At 46.8% G+C, this 15,985-nt stretch overlaps 1 long non-coding RNA gene across 1 annotated transcript; it reads right to left on the reverse strand.

Annotated features, from left to right (window-relative positions):
• Window positions 1-280: 280 nt before the first annotated feature.
• On the reverse strand, window positions 281-7,623 carry LOC135982616 (uncharacterized). The gene is made up of 3 exons (XR_010600055.1): window positions 6,418-7,623; window positions 5,039-5,156; window positions 281-2,316 (listed from the first exon to the last, which is right to left on the reverse strand). It is a non-coding gene; the product is annotated as an uncharacterized LOC135982616 (long non-coding RNA).
• Between the last annotated feature and the right edge of the window lie 8,362 nt (window positions 7,624-15,985).

Genomic DNA, 15,985 nt, shown 5'->3' on the forward strand with positions numbered 1-15,985 from the left:
TATTTACTAAGGTAATCTGCTTTGATCTGTTTGCTATCACTTACAGTCACTTAAAAAAAATCGAACTTGTTTTTGTTTTCTCTAAAACCAGTTTGTGGAATTCATAACTGAGGGGCAAAAAGCTGTGTATATCTTCCTCCACATTGAGAGAGGGGGTGGATTTCATGAGCTTACGCGGTATAGTTCTCTGTGCAGTGGAAGACAATACAATTTGGGGTTTACACTCCAGACAGGGTGTGCACGTGGATGCTGGGCAACTCTCTAGCTGAAGCGTTCCCATGCAGTGCTGATTTCAATGTCTGTGTCTTTCTGCTGCTGGGTGCCTCCCTACCAGTGTGTGCGTGCACGCGCTACAGGAGGCTTGAGAGCCTGGCTCAGCAAGACAGTGTAAGGGAGCCCAGGCTGGTGGAACAGGCGGGCTTACTGGTACCCCAGTACATCAGGTGGCAACCTGGGGTGGGTGGGGTTGTAATCCGTCATACTCTGAATGTGAGCAACAGATTCTTTCCTCCTCTGATGCCGGTCATAACAAAGCTTGATCCAGTCCACCTTACAATGCCTTGCTCCATCTACAAGCTGACTCCTCCAACAAGAGCAATATTCTGCACTCCTTTCCCAATCATCCACAGAGTTTCCAAAGGATACTAAATCATCTTTGGAAACATCCTGAAACCTGCACAGCAGTCTGCCTCTCTTTCTAGACCCTTCACAAGCTTCAGAGTACAGCACATTCTTTGGGATCCTATAGTCTGGCATTCGATTGACATGTCCAAGCCCCCTTTTCTTCCCATGAATGACATACCAGCACAATTTAACACTTCCACATTTGTCACCCTGTCTTGCCATATTATTCGAAGGATTTTATGCAAGCATCTGATATGAAAACTGTTTAATCTTTTGGTATGTTTGGCATAAGTCGTCCATGTTTCTGAGCCATATAGAAGAGTGGATAAAACATGTTTCATAAATATGGATTTTCGCTTTAGTTGACAATTTGTTATTGTTCCAGGCTCTGTCTTGCAAAAGACCAAAGTTCCTGTTGCTTTACTGATTCTACTAGTAAGCTCAGCATCAGGAGCTACATTGCTGGTAACAGCAGAGCCAAGGTAGCAAAATTAGTCAACAACATTTAGACAAATAACATCTAAGGTGATATCTGGAACTGGTTTTGAAGAGTCTTGGTGCATGATAATAGATTTCTTCAAGTGTATTGCTTGCCCAAATATTTTGCATGAATCAGAGAACTTGGTAATAAGATGTTGTTGGGCATCAATGCTATGAGCCACAAGGGCTGCATCATCTGCAAACAATAGGTCCCTTATGATGATCTCCTTCACCTTCGTCTGAGCTTTGAACCTTCCAATGTTAAACAAACCTCCACCAAGTCTAGTGCTAAAATAGACACCATCTCGATCATGGAACACGTATTGAAGCAGGAATGAGAAGTAAATATTAAACAATGTAGGAGCCAGTACACAACCCTGCTTCACTCCATTGTTGATATTAAATGAGTCAGACTCTTGGTTTTCATACATTACAGTTGTCTTCATGCTATCGTGTAAGCATTTCACAAGCCTTTTCAGAACAATGTAAAGCCCTGATGACTAATCGTGTCAAAGGCTTTTGTTAAGTCTATAAAAGCCATGTACAGTGGAATACGCTTCTCTCTGCATTTTTCCTGCAGTTGTCTTACAGAGAAGACCATGTCTATGGTGACCTTCGAGCAGAAGCCACATTGGCTCTTGGGATATATTCTCTCAGCTAAAGTTTGAAGTCTAGCTAAAGATTTTTCCCCACTATGTGAAGAAGAGATATACCTCTGTGGTTATTACAATCACTTCTGTCTTTGTTTTAGTAGAGTAAGATGAAACAAGCATCCTTAAAATCTTGCAGAACAGTTTCTTCCTTCCAACAGAGTAGCAACGCTTCATGCAATCTTTGCACATTTGTAGATTTCAGCAGGTAAACAGTCAGTCCTAAAGCTTTGTTGTTGGGAATCTTTTTGATGCTTTGTTCGAGTTCCTCCAGGGTAGGTTTGGCATCCAGCAAAGTCATAACTTCAAACCCAGGCAATTGTTGGTCTACTACAGACTCCCTTGAATCTCTCATTCTATAGTGCTCAATCCACCTCTCCAGTTGCTTCCCTTTATCAGTTATAATACTGCCATCCAGAGCTTTCAGTGGAACTGTTTCGTTCTTTATCGGCCCAATGGCTGTTCTGATGCCCTCACACAACCATCTACTGTTACATGCGTCAGCTGCCTGTTGGATGTTGTCACAGAGACAGCCAAAATTCTTGAGCACACCTCCTGAAATCTATTTGAATGAACAATATTACCAAAAAAAAAAAAACCACCCAACATTATAGGCTTTGATTTCTCTATCAGAGAGCATGTGCATCTCATTGCTCAAAGAAGGATCAGAAAACTCTAAAAGCATCTGAAGAAGCGAGGTTTTTACCCACAAAAGCTTATGCCCAAATAAATCTGTTAGTCTTTAAGGTGCCACTAGACTCCTTGTTGTTTCTGTAGATACAGACTAACACGGCTACCCCCTGATTCTAAAAGTATTGATTCATCAAGGTAAGAGCCTACAGATGGGATGGACCACTATTAGAATAGGCCACTTAGCCACAATTAGCCCATATCTCCAAATGCTTTTTAGAGACAACCATCTTTGAACAATACCTGAATATAAAGTACTTCTATCTTGTTTTGCCTGTTTGCCTGGCTCATTACACTTTAATTGTCCTTAATTAATTGACAATATAAATAGAAATCAATTCATTAGTGCAACCAGCTGTTAAATTGTTTCTTTCAAGGTAGAATTTATTATTCAGCTTCTCAGCCCAAAATGAATTTCTTGAAAAGTTCCCCCCACCCATACAACATATATCTATATACAGATTCAATTTTTAAGTGAATACTAGTGCGTATGAAAAACACAGTAGTGAGACTTCTGAAGGCGGAAGTTACTGTTGGCTGAAGCAGAGAAGTAACAATGTAATCTTCCATGTGCTGTCCTAACAATAGGTCTCAACCTCAGTCTGAGCATATGGTATTTCATTCTCCAAACAAATTCAGTTCTTGGCCTTTCAGGTTCCACTGCCAAAGCGGTTGTGATGCCAGAAGTTATCGGGTGGGTGTTTTTGAATGTGGACTTGTTTTCTAGGACTTGATCTGAAGCCACCAATTCATTTCACATAGCCCACCTAACAGCCACAACTATGGTAACTAGCTTCTTGGGTTGTATTTAGGGTGACCAGATAGTAAGTGTAAAAAATCAGGATGGGGTAGGGGATAATAGGTGCCTATATAAGAAAAACCTCCAAAATCGGGACTGTCGTATAAAATCGGGACACTGTCGTCAGGGCCGGCTCTGGCTTTTTTGCCACCCAAAGCAAAAAACGCCCGGCCAGCCGGAGCAGCAAGGGGGGGGGGAGGGGAGGAGGAAAACAAACCTTCCCCCGGCCAGAGCGGCGAAGGGGGGTAGGGGGAGAACAAACCAGCCGGCCGGAGCAGCAAAGGGGGGGCGGGCGGGCAACAAACCTGCCCCCAGCCAGGGGGGTGGGGGGGGCAACAAACCGGCTGGAGCGGCAAAAGGGAGGGTGGAGGGGGGCCTGGGAAACAAACCTGCCCCTGGCCGGAGCAACGAAGGGGAAGGGGGGAGAACAAACCGGCCGGCGCAGCAAAAAGGGGGGGGGGGGACAAACCTGCCCCCGGCCGGAGCGGCAGGCGGAGGGGACGACAAACTGGCCTGCCTGCCGGAGCGGTGAAGAAAAGAAAAAATAAAAACAAACAAAAAATGCCTGTGGGGCAGTGGGAGCGTGGGTGCAGGAGGACTCCCAGCCCTGCAGACCCCGGGCAGCGGCGTGCGCACCCCGGCTAGCGGGGGAAGAGAGAAGGGGAGCGGCCAGGGCTTCCTTACGCGGGGCGCTTGCCACGTGGCCCCTCCCACTGCGCCGCCTGCTGGGAGCGCTCCGCGCCGCTCCATTCGGCAGGCAGGAAAGGACGCGGACTGCCCTACCGGGCTTGATGCAGGGCGCTCCCCTCCTCCGCCCCCTACAGGGCAGCGGGAGCAATAAACCAAAAAGAAAAAACCTGCAGGGGCGGGCAAAGCGGTGAAGCGCAAAACAAAAACAAAAAACAAACACAGGATTAGATGGAATGCCGCCCTTTGAAATCTGCCGCCCCAAGCACGAGCTTGCTCGGCTGGTGCCTGGAGCTGCTGGCCCTGACTGTCGTTATATTCAAACCAGTGACCTAGGAGTGAAAAACCCTGAAATCCAGTACCAATTCCTTGTGTCATCCAAGAAACTAACATTATATTTTCATATGGATGTGAACATCATACAAATATTGTGGGGTTTTTGTGTGTATGGTGCCTAGCATAATGGGGTCCAGATCTTGGTTGGTGTTCCAGGTGCTGCCACAATACAAATAAATAATAAAATAAAATAATAATTAATAATGAGACAAGGTGGGTGAAGTAATATCTTCTATTGGACCAACTTCTGTCATTGAGAGACAAGCTTTCGAGCTACACAGAGCTCTTCTTCAGGTCACCACCTTGCCTCTCTAATGTCTTGGGACTGCCATGGCTACAACCACACTGAATACAATAATAATAATAACAATCGTTTAATACTTGTCTGCCCCTGCTACTTTCCCCACAGTGACTCCTTCTCTTATCTCCTGATTTAGTGACAATGGAACATGAATGCTAATACAAACACCTTAAAGTTTAACAAGAATAAAAATGAAACACTATTTATTTACTGTCCTGCTCAATGCAGCTGTCTTCATCTTTTTCAGTTTCTCTGTATAGTACTGATATTACTTTTGTTTATCCTAACTAAAGCCTGAGCATATTTTACCCCATATGCTGTATTAAATCTTAAACAACCAACGACAGATTTCCCCTCTCTTTTTGGCTCTCTCAGGACTTGCTTGGGCATGTTTCATGCTACATACAAAGACACTGATTCATCCCAATTTGTCCTTCACTGCTTACTACCAATTTTTGATGTACACTTTACCTAAAGGTGCATTGCGTAGTGTCAGAATGGTGTCCTGTATCACTGGGGCTGAGTCCTGGTACCAGGGTTGCCATTAAAACTTTACATCTGAAGTGATTCTGGTTACAGAAGCTCTTATCTGAAACATAAGAAGATACCAGGGTTACTGCAGACTGCTGCAGCAGTAAAGGCTGAGTTTTAAATGTTCCTGCTGCTCCACTACCCCCAAGTCTACCACTGTCTTTTATATCAACATTGTACCCAGTAGTTTGGACAACTTGTCGTCACTCATGGAGCCCAATGCATGCTCAGGAACATCTGGGAGTATGTCTAGCTCATAGTGTACTGGAATTAGTGCTCTGCTCAGAATTCCTACCTGAAGGGAGACTGAAAGCATAAGTCTCTGCCCCTTCCATTTTGATGTGTGGTAAATGCTCTAGGACTGATAAGATGTCAGTTGCATGGTCTCTTGTAGGTTGACTGACAGGAAATGCATTCTCAACTCCCATTTACAGCTGCCCAGTGAGGACCTGGTTACTGTTTGAGAAATATGGCTAAAATGAGTTTGAGCTTTGTTTGAGCTGGGTTATTCAATAAGGTAGCTGCTACAGTGTAGACGGGACTTCAACACGCGAGGTCAAACCATGTTAGTCAAAGCCATATTGAAAAATGGTCGTTGCTTGAAAGGCACTAGCACTGTTTCGAACCCAAAGATAAGATTGTGTCTACACAAAGAAATTTTATCAAATTGATTTGTATTGGTTCTACACGCCTAGTGTTTGTTGCATTTGTTTGTTGCATATTATCTCACAGTAGATTGAAAGCTATTTTGGGGCACAGACTGTGTCCTCCTGTATGTTGGTACAGCACCTAGTGCAATGAGGGCCCAAACCAGCTGAGACCTCTGGGTGTTAACAGAATACAAATAATAAGTAAAATACTAATAGAAGTATATGGAAACAATTATATGTCCATGGAAATGGCTGGTGGGGATAGGCTGGCCAGGAGATACCGTCCACACCCATCTCATCCCTTCCTTCAACAGGAGGGCATCAGATTTATTTTAAGCAGGCCGGGATTAAATCAGTGACTCTCAACTGCTTTCATGCAGTAAACTTATACTACAACAGAAACAAATTCCTTCCCCATCCACTTCTCTTCCCCAACGGACATCAACCCATAAAAAAAGGGAAGCTGTAAGAAATCATGGATTAGGTCACCTCCCCTTTCCACAGAATCCAAGTTGCAGCCATTACATTGAGGGAGGGTATGTTCTCCCTGCAAACAGAACTTCCATTCACCATGGAGCCAGCACAACTTACAGTAGCAATAGCTAGTGAGACATTCAGGTGTGTGTCGGGGGAGAATGGGTGTACAGGTCTGTAAAGGCCCGGACTCACCCCTGCGGCACCTCCTGCTGGTTACTCCGGGGAATCAGCTCAATCCAGCCTCCGGAGCACTCTCTGCAGGCCGGTGATCCGCCTGTCCTCTTCTGGCACCCATGTCCCTCCCAGGACCCAGTGCCCCTATTACTGGGATGCTACCCCCTGGCAGTACCCCACAGATCTGGGTCTCCCCTCCCTGGTGAACCCCCACCCACTATCCCCACCTTGCCTCAGCACTAGGCCACTGCCAGTCACCAACTAGCCCCACTCCCCAGGGCAGACTGCAGTATAGGCCACTCATCACTGGCAAGGGGGGTTTGGACCTGCTGCCTTGGACTAGCCCTGGGCTGCCCTCTGCAACCCCTAGTACCCCCTAGCCTCCTACTGGCCACAGCCTGGGGCTATCCAGGCTGGAGCTCCCCAGCTCCTCAGCCTTTCCCCAGCCCTGCTCCAATACAGGTACCCTGTGTCTAGCTCCCTACAGCCAGGCCCTTCTCTCCTTAGAGACAGACCCCAGCCTGAGCTCCTGGCTCCCTGCCTTTATAGGGCCTGCTGAAGCTGTTTGGGGCGTGGCCCCAGCTGCAGCCACTTCCCCCAATCAGCTCAGCCTTCATGCTGCCTGCTCCCTGGGCTATCTCAGGCCCTTCCAGGAGGAGCAGGTGTCCACCCTGCTACAGGGTCACAACACATGCTGATAGCACGACATCAATAAAAGTGTTGTCATAGAGACTGAAGGGCTCAGAGCATTGATATATCTCGAGTGGTGGCTCAGAGCCCACACTTAGATCAGCAGTGGCTGTAAAGAGTAACCCTCTGGTGACTGTTTGGTGGCAGCTGTGAAATGAGTTTGGAGAGCTCAATTCTCAGGGAAGCAGCCACTTCCCAAAAGCCACCACCCCAAAGCAATTGTTACTAATTGGCTACTGTGTCATCAGAAAGGATGTGGATGGCTGTGTAGGCTAACCTGCCCCAGCTCCTGGGAGAAGGGGGGACCTCTCCAGTTCAATGTTGAGTAGGGTTACCATATTTCAGCAAGCAAAAAAGAGGACGGGAGGAGCCCCGCCCCTGTCCTGCCCTAGCCCCGCCCCTGCCCCTTCCACTCCCTCCCACTTCCCGCCCCCCTCAGAACCCCCAACCCTCCCCCTGCTCCTTGTCCCCTGACTGCCCCCTCCTGGGACCCCTGCCCCTAACTGCCCCCCAGGACTCCACCCCCTACCTAAGCCTCCCTGTTCCTTGTCCCCTGACTGCCCCCTCCTGAGACCCTACCCCCTACTTGTACCCTGACTGCCCAAAACCTTATCCACCCCCCCCAGAAAGCCCCCCCGTACTCCCGCCCCCCCCCCCCCGCTCCCTGTCTCTTGACTGCCTCCTCCAGAACCTCCCTGCCCCTTCTCCGACCCCCTGGCTCCCTTATCCTGCCGCTCAGACCAGCGTGCCAGGGAGGAGGAGCAGGGGGAGGAGCTCCAGACTGTCGGTGCGAGCGGCCGGCTGGTGATCTGCGAATGCAGGGAGGGAGGGAGTGATCTCTGCTGCAGGGGAAGCGGAGGAGGGGCTCTCTCTGGCTGTTGGAGCCCCATCTAAGTGGCACCATCCGGCCGGCTGCCCTGTCAGCAGTGCGGGCTCTGCATGGGGGGGGGAAGTCTGGACATTTACAGATTCCCCCCGGACGCTATTTTTAACTCTAAAAGCCGGACATGTCCGGGGGAATCCGGACGAATGGTAACCCTAATGTTGAGTCACCCTGATGGGGCAGGGTTGCTCCTGCCAATTGTACACAGGCAATGGTTTATATGGATGCTAAGGATACACAGCTATACTTTGCTGCTTCCGCAACAGACTCCAGGTTACTTTCTCTCTGATTTAATTTTAGTGACTGGCGTGGGATGCCAATTCAAACACTATAGGGCCAAATTCATCCTTGGTGTAAAAGGGTGCAACTCTGCCGAGGACAGTTGCTTATCGGAGGGCTGAATTTGGTCCCTCATCTTGTTTGGTCTGTTTGGCTGTCACTGAGCTCACGGCTCTCTAAACCGTGGATGTGTTTGATCCCAGGCTCTTATCTGCTTTTTGTTTAGTTGTCTTTGGCCTGTTTCCTGGTCAAGGTTCATATGTGCTCAAATAGCTGGGCAATTCATCCTTCCCACATGAGTTATTGCAAGGAAACTTACACAGGCCATTTGTTTTGACACCCATTTTAGTTTGTTCAAACTCCTAGCAAGTCCTGCTCTCTCACATTACACAGAGTGCCTGTGGATCACTGCATGGTGGGATCAGCATCCAGACACTGTGCACAGGTAAAAAAACACAGCGTTCTCCCCACTTCCTAGTTTTTCCCACAGCATTAAACAACCTCAGACGATGGTAGTGAGCACACTCAGGGCGGTCTCCCCTACATCCCTCCTTAGAAATGGGTTCTTCTTGGCTGAACAAAGAGGTCTCTCAACCTATTCCAAGAACCACGATGGAAAATTGCCTTTCTTGTTCTTTTGGATCAGGTGTACAATACCCAGACCACTTTAAGCCTTGTGTTCCTCTCTCCATCTCTCACATCCTGTTGGGCGATGCTTGGCTACCTACTACTTCATTGGTGTTCTGATCCTGTTGTCTGCCCCTGCCACCCCACTAATGATTCATTTCCCCTTATCCTCCTGTCCATGTGTGACTGGAGTCCCAGTGGGGGGCAGCTGTGGTCACTCAATTAGGGTGAACTGCAAAGAATGGGGCAATCCCCAAAAAGCTGGTGGATATTCCAATACTTAGATTTACCAAGCCAGCATAAAACAGCTTCTTTAATACCTTACTGGTTACTCAGAAGTCCAAATGACACAGTTCCCTTAAAGTGATCCAGCCTCAGGCCTCCATCCAGGTACCTAAGCCAAATATGATGATTTCTGAAAATCTTATTTCATCGTATAAAAGAAAAGGTTCTATCAATCCCAAAGGATCACACACACAATCTCCCAGGTTATTGAATATTCCAGATCTTACCCAAATACATGCTACAGCCAATTCTTATTAACTAAACTAAAATGTATTAGAAAACAAAAGAGCGAGAGTATGATTAAAAGATCAATATATGTACAGACATGAGTTCAATTCTTAAGATTCAGATTCATAGCAGAGATCGTGAGCTTTGTAGTTTCAAAGAGTTCTTTCAGAAATAGTCCACAGGTTATAGTCCAATGTTTATATTGCAGTTAGAACTGGGATCTCAGTCCTTGTGACTTACGCTTCTCGTGCATGAAAGCTTAAGCAGATCTGAGATGAAAAGAATCAGGACTCAAGGATCTTTTATACAATTTCATGTCCTCTTTGACAAGTTGGAATTCCTCTGGGAACTAAAGGTAATTAGGATGACTTTGAAGGAGCTCCATCACCCATACTTAGCTATACGAATTAATATAAGGCAATTGACTTGTTCTTCCACCATTCACAGATTATTTGCTATACATTTCAAAGAGAAATGAATACAGAGCTATCCCATAAAAAGAACAGGAGTACTTGTGGCACCTTAGAGACTAACAAATTTATTAGAGCATAAGCTTTCGTGGACTACAGTCCTGTTCTTTTTGCGGATACAGACTAACACGGCTGCTACTCTGAGAGCTATCCCATGTTTACAATTCATTTAAATGCTAGGATGTTCTTTTGATCTCTGAATTATCAGAATACAGCATAGACAGGGACTGTTGATTACATTGTTTACCGTTACCCATATACATGTAAATATGCAAAAACACAAACATTATCGCCCCACATGTCTTTAAGGGTTGAATATGAGCCATTTATTTTGCAGGATGTTTAACCCTTTCTAGCCATGCGTCACACTGTGAATGCCCCAGCCTCCCTCCTGCATTCCGTATTCTCCCCACAAAGTCCTAGTTGTCTTGCTCTTCTCTGCTCCACTTCCCCTAGCCTTCAAGCTTCCCATCATTCTCTCTCTTTTCTGCTCTCCTAGTTCTATGGGGGTAGAGAAATTAACATCACTTTGTTCTTCCACTGCTCCCCCCAGCCCTAGGAATGTTTCCCCCTCTCGGGTTTCTTGTAGCAGAAATTTAAAGCTAAGAAGGAGCCACACCAAAAATAATCATCTTCCACTGCAGCTGAAAAGGACAATGGCAAGCATGAAGGGAGCTGAAAAACCCCAAGGAGGCACTATGCCAGGGAAGTCCCTTTGGAGAATGCGAGAGCAAAGAGGCTATGCTGAGGACAGCGGGGACAAGACAGAAAGTCTAAGAAAAACTCTGTCCTCAGAACCTCATGGAAAACGTCAACTACAACATGTGTCCTCCCACTCCATGCAGATCTCCCTTCCATTGAGATGAGAACACTTGTGTAAGATCTACAACTGTAGGGAGAGCACATTGTTGATGCTAAGATCTACCATGTGGATCTAAAGCAGAATTTTGTTTACTGTTTATTAAAAAGACCTTGAGTCCATCTGAGCTTGTATTTCTTAAGTCACCCTTGCAGTGCACAAGACAGTGGTGATTATAAGGTGATTTGGTCCCTTCCACACAGACAATACCACAAACTGTTCATTGACTGGGTGAATTTTGGCCCTTCAAATTCTATGAGCATTAATGAAAAGTTTCAGAGTAGCAGCCGTGTTAGTCTGTATCCGCAAAAAGAAGAACAGGAGGACTTGTGGCACCTTAGAGACTAACAAATTTATTAGAGCATAAGCTTTCGTGGACTACAGCCCACTTCTTCGGATGCATATAGAATCAAAGAAGAACAGGAGGACTTGTGGCACCTTAGAGACTAACAAATTTATTAGAGCATAAGCTTTCGTGGACTACAGCCCACTTCTTCGGATGCAAGTGGGCTGTAGTCCACGAAAGCTTATGCTCTAATAAATTTGTTAGTCTCTAAGGTGCCACAAGTACTCCTGTTCTTCTTTTTATGAGCATTAACTAATCTTCAATTTCTTGTTTTAGTGACAACCAAACCCGCCTGTTAACACTGATGCGTTACAGTTTAAAAATAATAAACTCTGTGACTATTTACCGCTTCTGGTGCTTGGCTGCATTAATCTTGGAGTCCCTTTGGATAGCATTGAGCCTACTCCTGCCCATACAATCTGCCCCCTGGGCACATTTACTTCATTGTTACATCTCCAATAAACAACTCTGTCAGATGTTTCTTAGGACTGCTTGTGGGGCCAAATCCAGAGGTGCTCAAACACATGTTGATTTATCCCAATTCAAACTTCACATCTACTACATCATATGATTGTAGTGCAAGCTTGCTGTGGCCATATTACTCCCCTCTACCCCCACTAACAGAGGTTTCACCCAGCTTGTTCAAAACACTGGGGTCAGATTGTAATGCTGGGGGTGGGGGGCATCACACTGCTGCATCGAAGCTGTTGGGCGTGATAGGCACCTTCCATTCTGGCTAAAATGAGGGAATAATTAAATGCTCCTTTGTTTAGGGAAAGCTAATACAATGGAAAACCACCATCAGAGCACAAGCAAGCCTGGGTAATGGCATTTCCCAGGCATCTGATAAAAAACATAGGTGCAGGGGATTTGATTTGATTGCAGGTGTGTGAGAGTGAGCAGAAACACCACAGAAGCACACACAGGAGGCAGCAAGGAAGCCTGACACACACCCAGAGAAGCATGTGTAATGTGACTCTGAGAAAAGGCCACGAGAGAGGGAGAGAGCTTTTGGGAAGAGTGCTGACTGGAAAGAGACGTGGAACTGTGAGCAAAGAAACTGTCTCCTGTTTAAGCCCTACTGTGTTCAGGTGAACAAGACTTTATGTACATTCTTTGTAAATAAATAGGATTGCATCAAAGACATACATAACTCCATGATCATTTTTCTCCTCTTAAAAGACATAACCCACAAGACCCCAAATTTGGTTAACAACACGGGTCAAAAGGGGTAACAATCTCTTTATAGGTTTCAGAGTAGCAGCCGTGTTAGTCTGTATCCACAAAAAGAACAGGAGTACTTGTGGCACCTTACAGACTAACAAATTTATTAGAGCATAAGCTTTCATGGACTACAGCCCACTTCTTCGGATGCATATAGAGTGGAATAAATATTGAGGAGATATATATACACACATACAGAGAGCATGAACAGGTGGGAGTTGTCTTACCAACTCTGAGAGGCCAATTAAGTAAGAGAAAAAAAACTTTTGAAGTGATAATCAAGATAGCCCAGTACAGACAGTTTGATAAGAAGTGTGAGAATACTTACAAGGGGAGATATCTCTTTATACGAACCAAAAGATCCACTTCAGCTTGGTTCTCAGAAACCTCAGTGAAGAGATGGCAAAATTCTTCTTATTGCCTGAAAGCCCTGGGCCTGGATCATTTGTAGAGGGGATCAGTAAATACCATAATACCGTAAGTGGTGCTTTTTGCACTACTTTCCTGTACAGCACTATTTTTATATGCACTAACTCATGATAGAGATTCTGACAGATTTCCCAGCTTCTGATTTCACACCAGCACTCTGGCAACTGTTGGTTACATGAAAACGTGATATGAGGACAATATTACAAAAGGACAAAATTTAAAAAACAACAACAATGCAGTTTAATATGATGGGTTACCTCCACCTCACTTCCTCTCCCTGGGTACAGGACTTGACATACGTAAGCACGGTTTCTCCTTTTGTTACATGTAGTTCCCTCCATTCTAATTTCTCATGGCTCTATCTTTTTTGGGTGCTTGTGGTTCCTACCCGCACCCAATTTTAAAGTGAGAAATGTAATCATCAAACCACCCAACACATTGCCAAATGAGATGGGCAGTAACCAAGCAGGGTATTTCTTTGGTCAGAAGAGCCTCTGTAAACCATGTGGGCCAGATTTTGATACTCTTACTCATAAGTTCCTTACTTTACCAGTGTCCCATTATCAATGAGCTCACTTGTGGAGTAAGGTGTGTCTGAATGTGAGTGACATTATCAGAAGCAGGCTCTCCGAGCTCTGGACTAGGTTACAGCTAGCAGGAAGAGTCACTTTGAAGAATAAGAACTGTGACAGACAGCTCTGCGCACCACATGGGAGTGCTCTCTGGAGCACAGTTTGAGAATCCCTGTGGAGGCCACACGATGTCTTTCTCCTGATGTCAATGAGAATAAGATGTAGGCACCACCGAGTGAAATCTATGGCTTGTGTTATGCAGTTGGTCAGCCCCCATAATCAGAATGGCCTTCTGGCCTTCACATCCATGAAGACTGCATAGAGCAAAAGCGGTATGTGGCCTCTGAGTCACAAGATGAGCTACTATTTGACAGCCCAAAACAGCTTACAAAATAGTCCAGAAGAAACAATAAAATACAATGAGCTGGGCGGAGCTCCCCTGGGGATCACCAGTGATCGCGGTCAGGACTCAACATGGTTAGTGATACGTCACCAGGGCCGGCTCCAGGCACCAGCATTCCAAGCAGATTGCTTGGGGCGGCAATCTGCAAGGGACGGCAGTCCGTGTGTTTTTGTTGCCCCAAGCAGAGCGCCGAATTGCTGCCATGGGGGGGGGGGAGGGGGGGCAGTTCGTGTGCCGTTAGGGCGGCACGCGCATTCCGTGGTGGCGGAAATTTGGCGGCAGCCTCTATGTTCAGCTGCCCACGGCGGCAATTTGGCGGCTTCTGTCTTCCGGCTGAAGACAGAAGCTGCTGCCGAATTGCTGCCACCACGGAAACGCGCGTGCCGCCCTAACGGCACATGGACTGCCTCTGCCATCCGGAGCGGCAATTCGGCGCTCTCCTTGGGGCGGCAAAAACAGTAGAGCCGGTCCTGTATGCCACACAGCTAGTTTGCACTGTTCGCTTTTTCATACCCTTTGGTTAACATTTTCTCCAGGATCCTCCCCTTCTCCTTGCAACCAGGGGGCATAGTTTCCCCTTAGTGCAGCACTGTCATCTCCATTACGTCGCACAATTGCAAGGTGCCGGGCGTCAGGATGGGATTGTTCATGACATCATCCATTCACTGACCACACAAACCTGACACCATCAAATGTGGGTTTTTTTGCATGGTGCCTCCAGCTCTCACATGAAGTGTATGTGGGCTTTCACATCACCTCTGAAAATAAAGCACAGAAATTAATCAAGGTGGGAAGAGGTGGGGTGGGGCCATGGGGGAAGGGGTGGAGTAGGGGCGGGGCAGGGCCTGGGGCTGAGCAGAGGTTGAGCACCCCTGGGGAAAATTAGAAGCTGGCTTGAGGTCCACAAAAAATTTTAAATCAAAATGGGGGTCCTTGGGCTGCTAAAGTTTGAGAACCGCTGTTGTAATCCATTATTCTGAACAGCATCTAGTGCAATATTTATTATCTTGGCTTCAAGTTACGTCCCAAAACCAATGAGCAGCATATTCAAGAATGATCCCACTATTTTCATAACATAGTTACAAGAAACATGGAGTGAATTACCCTGCAGGCTGAAATAGGAAAACTATACTGGCTGGCAGGTCTGTTGGATAGCTCAGGCACTCCAAGCTAAGCTTTCCAGATGCAGAGACATGAGAGAGTTACAAATAAAAGGGTCACAGGTCAAATGTGACATGTGACTCCTGTAAATGCTACCAAAGCAAATGTACTGCGTCTATAGCTTGAAAGTAGGGGAAAGGTCAAAGCAAAGAGCTGAACAGCCATGCTGTCTCAATAGCAGCCAAGTAGAAATGAACCTGAGAACAGGGAAGGCTGTGTCTTAACAAAAGGGGAGGTGGTTTTGAATGATAACTGCCAGGCTTTGGAAGTGAAGTCAGCAGGCTCGGTGTTCTCAGCCCTGCAAATACGTGCTGTACGTTCTATGAGGTGTTGTCTTGAAAAACGGGTCAAACATACAGCCCAGCGTCTGGATACTTAATGTAAACATAAAACAGGATACATTCTGCCTCTGCTGGGGCGGGAGTAATTTAACTCCTGCAGCACTGGGACTCGAGTGACATGAACAAAACAGGAACTTAATGTTTCCACCACCACTACTTAAAAAGGGGGTTTGGTTTCAAAAGGCCTGTTTGTTCTATCAGATTGCAGGGGTATTATTTCTGATGCAATGTAACTACTATACGCCTACCTGATGGCACCCAGGGATGGGTGCCAGAGCAGAGATTTCCTGCTGTTTAGAAACTGGAACTGCAGGCTTTTGTGGCTGATACACTAGGCCAGGGGTGGCCAAGCTGTGGCTCTGGAGCCACATGCGGCTCTTCAGAAGTTAATACGCAGCTCCTTGTACAGGCACCGACTCCAGGGCTGGAGCTACGGGCCCCAACTTTCCAATGTGCCGAGGGGGGGGGGGGGGGCTGCTCACTGCTCAACCCCTGGTTCTGCTACAGGCTCTGCCCCCACTCCATCCCTTCCTGCCCCCTCCCCATAGCCTGCGGTTCCCTCGCTTTTCCCCCTCACCCCCAGAGCCTCCTGCACACCACAAAACATGATGAGGAGGGAAGGGAAGGCGCTGATTGGCAGTGCTGCTGGTGGATGGGAGGCACTGGGAGTGGGGGGGAGCTGATGTGGGGCTGCTGACATATTTCTGTGGCTCTTTGGCAATGTACATTGGTAAATTCTGGCTCCTTCTCAGGCTCAGGTTGGCCACCCCTGCACTAGGCGGTCTCTCT

This window comes from Chrysemys picta, chromosome 3, assembly GCF_011386835.1.
Source record: "Chrysemys picta bellii isolate R12L10 chromosome 3, ASM1138683v2, whole genome shotgun sequence".
Lineage (NCBI taxonomy): Eukaryota > Metazoa > Chordata > Testudines > Emydidae > Chrysemys > Chrysemys picta.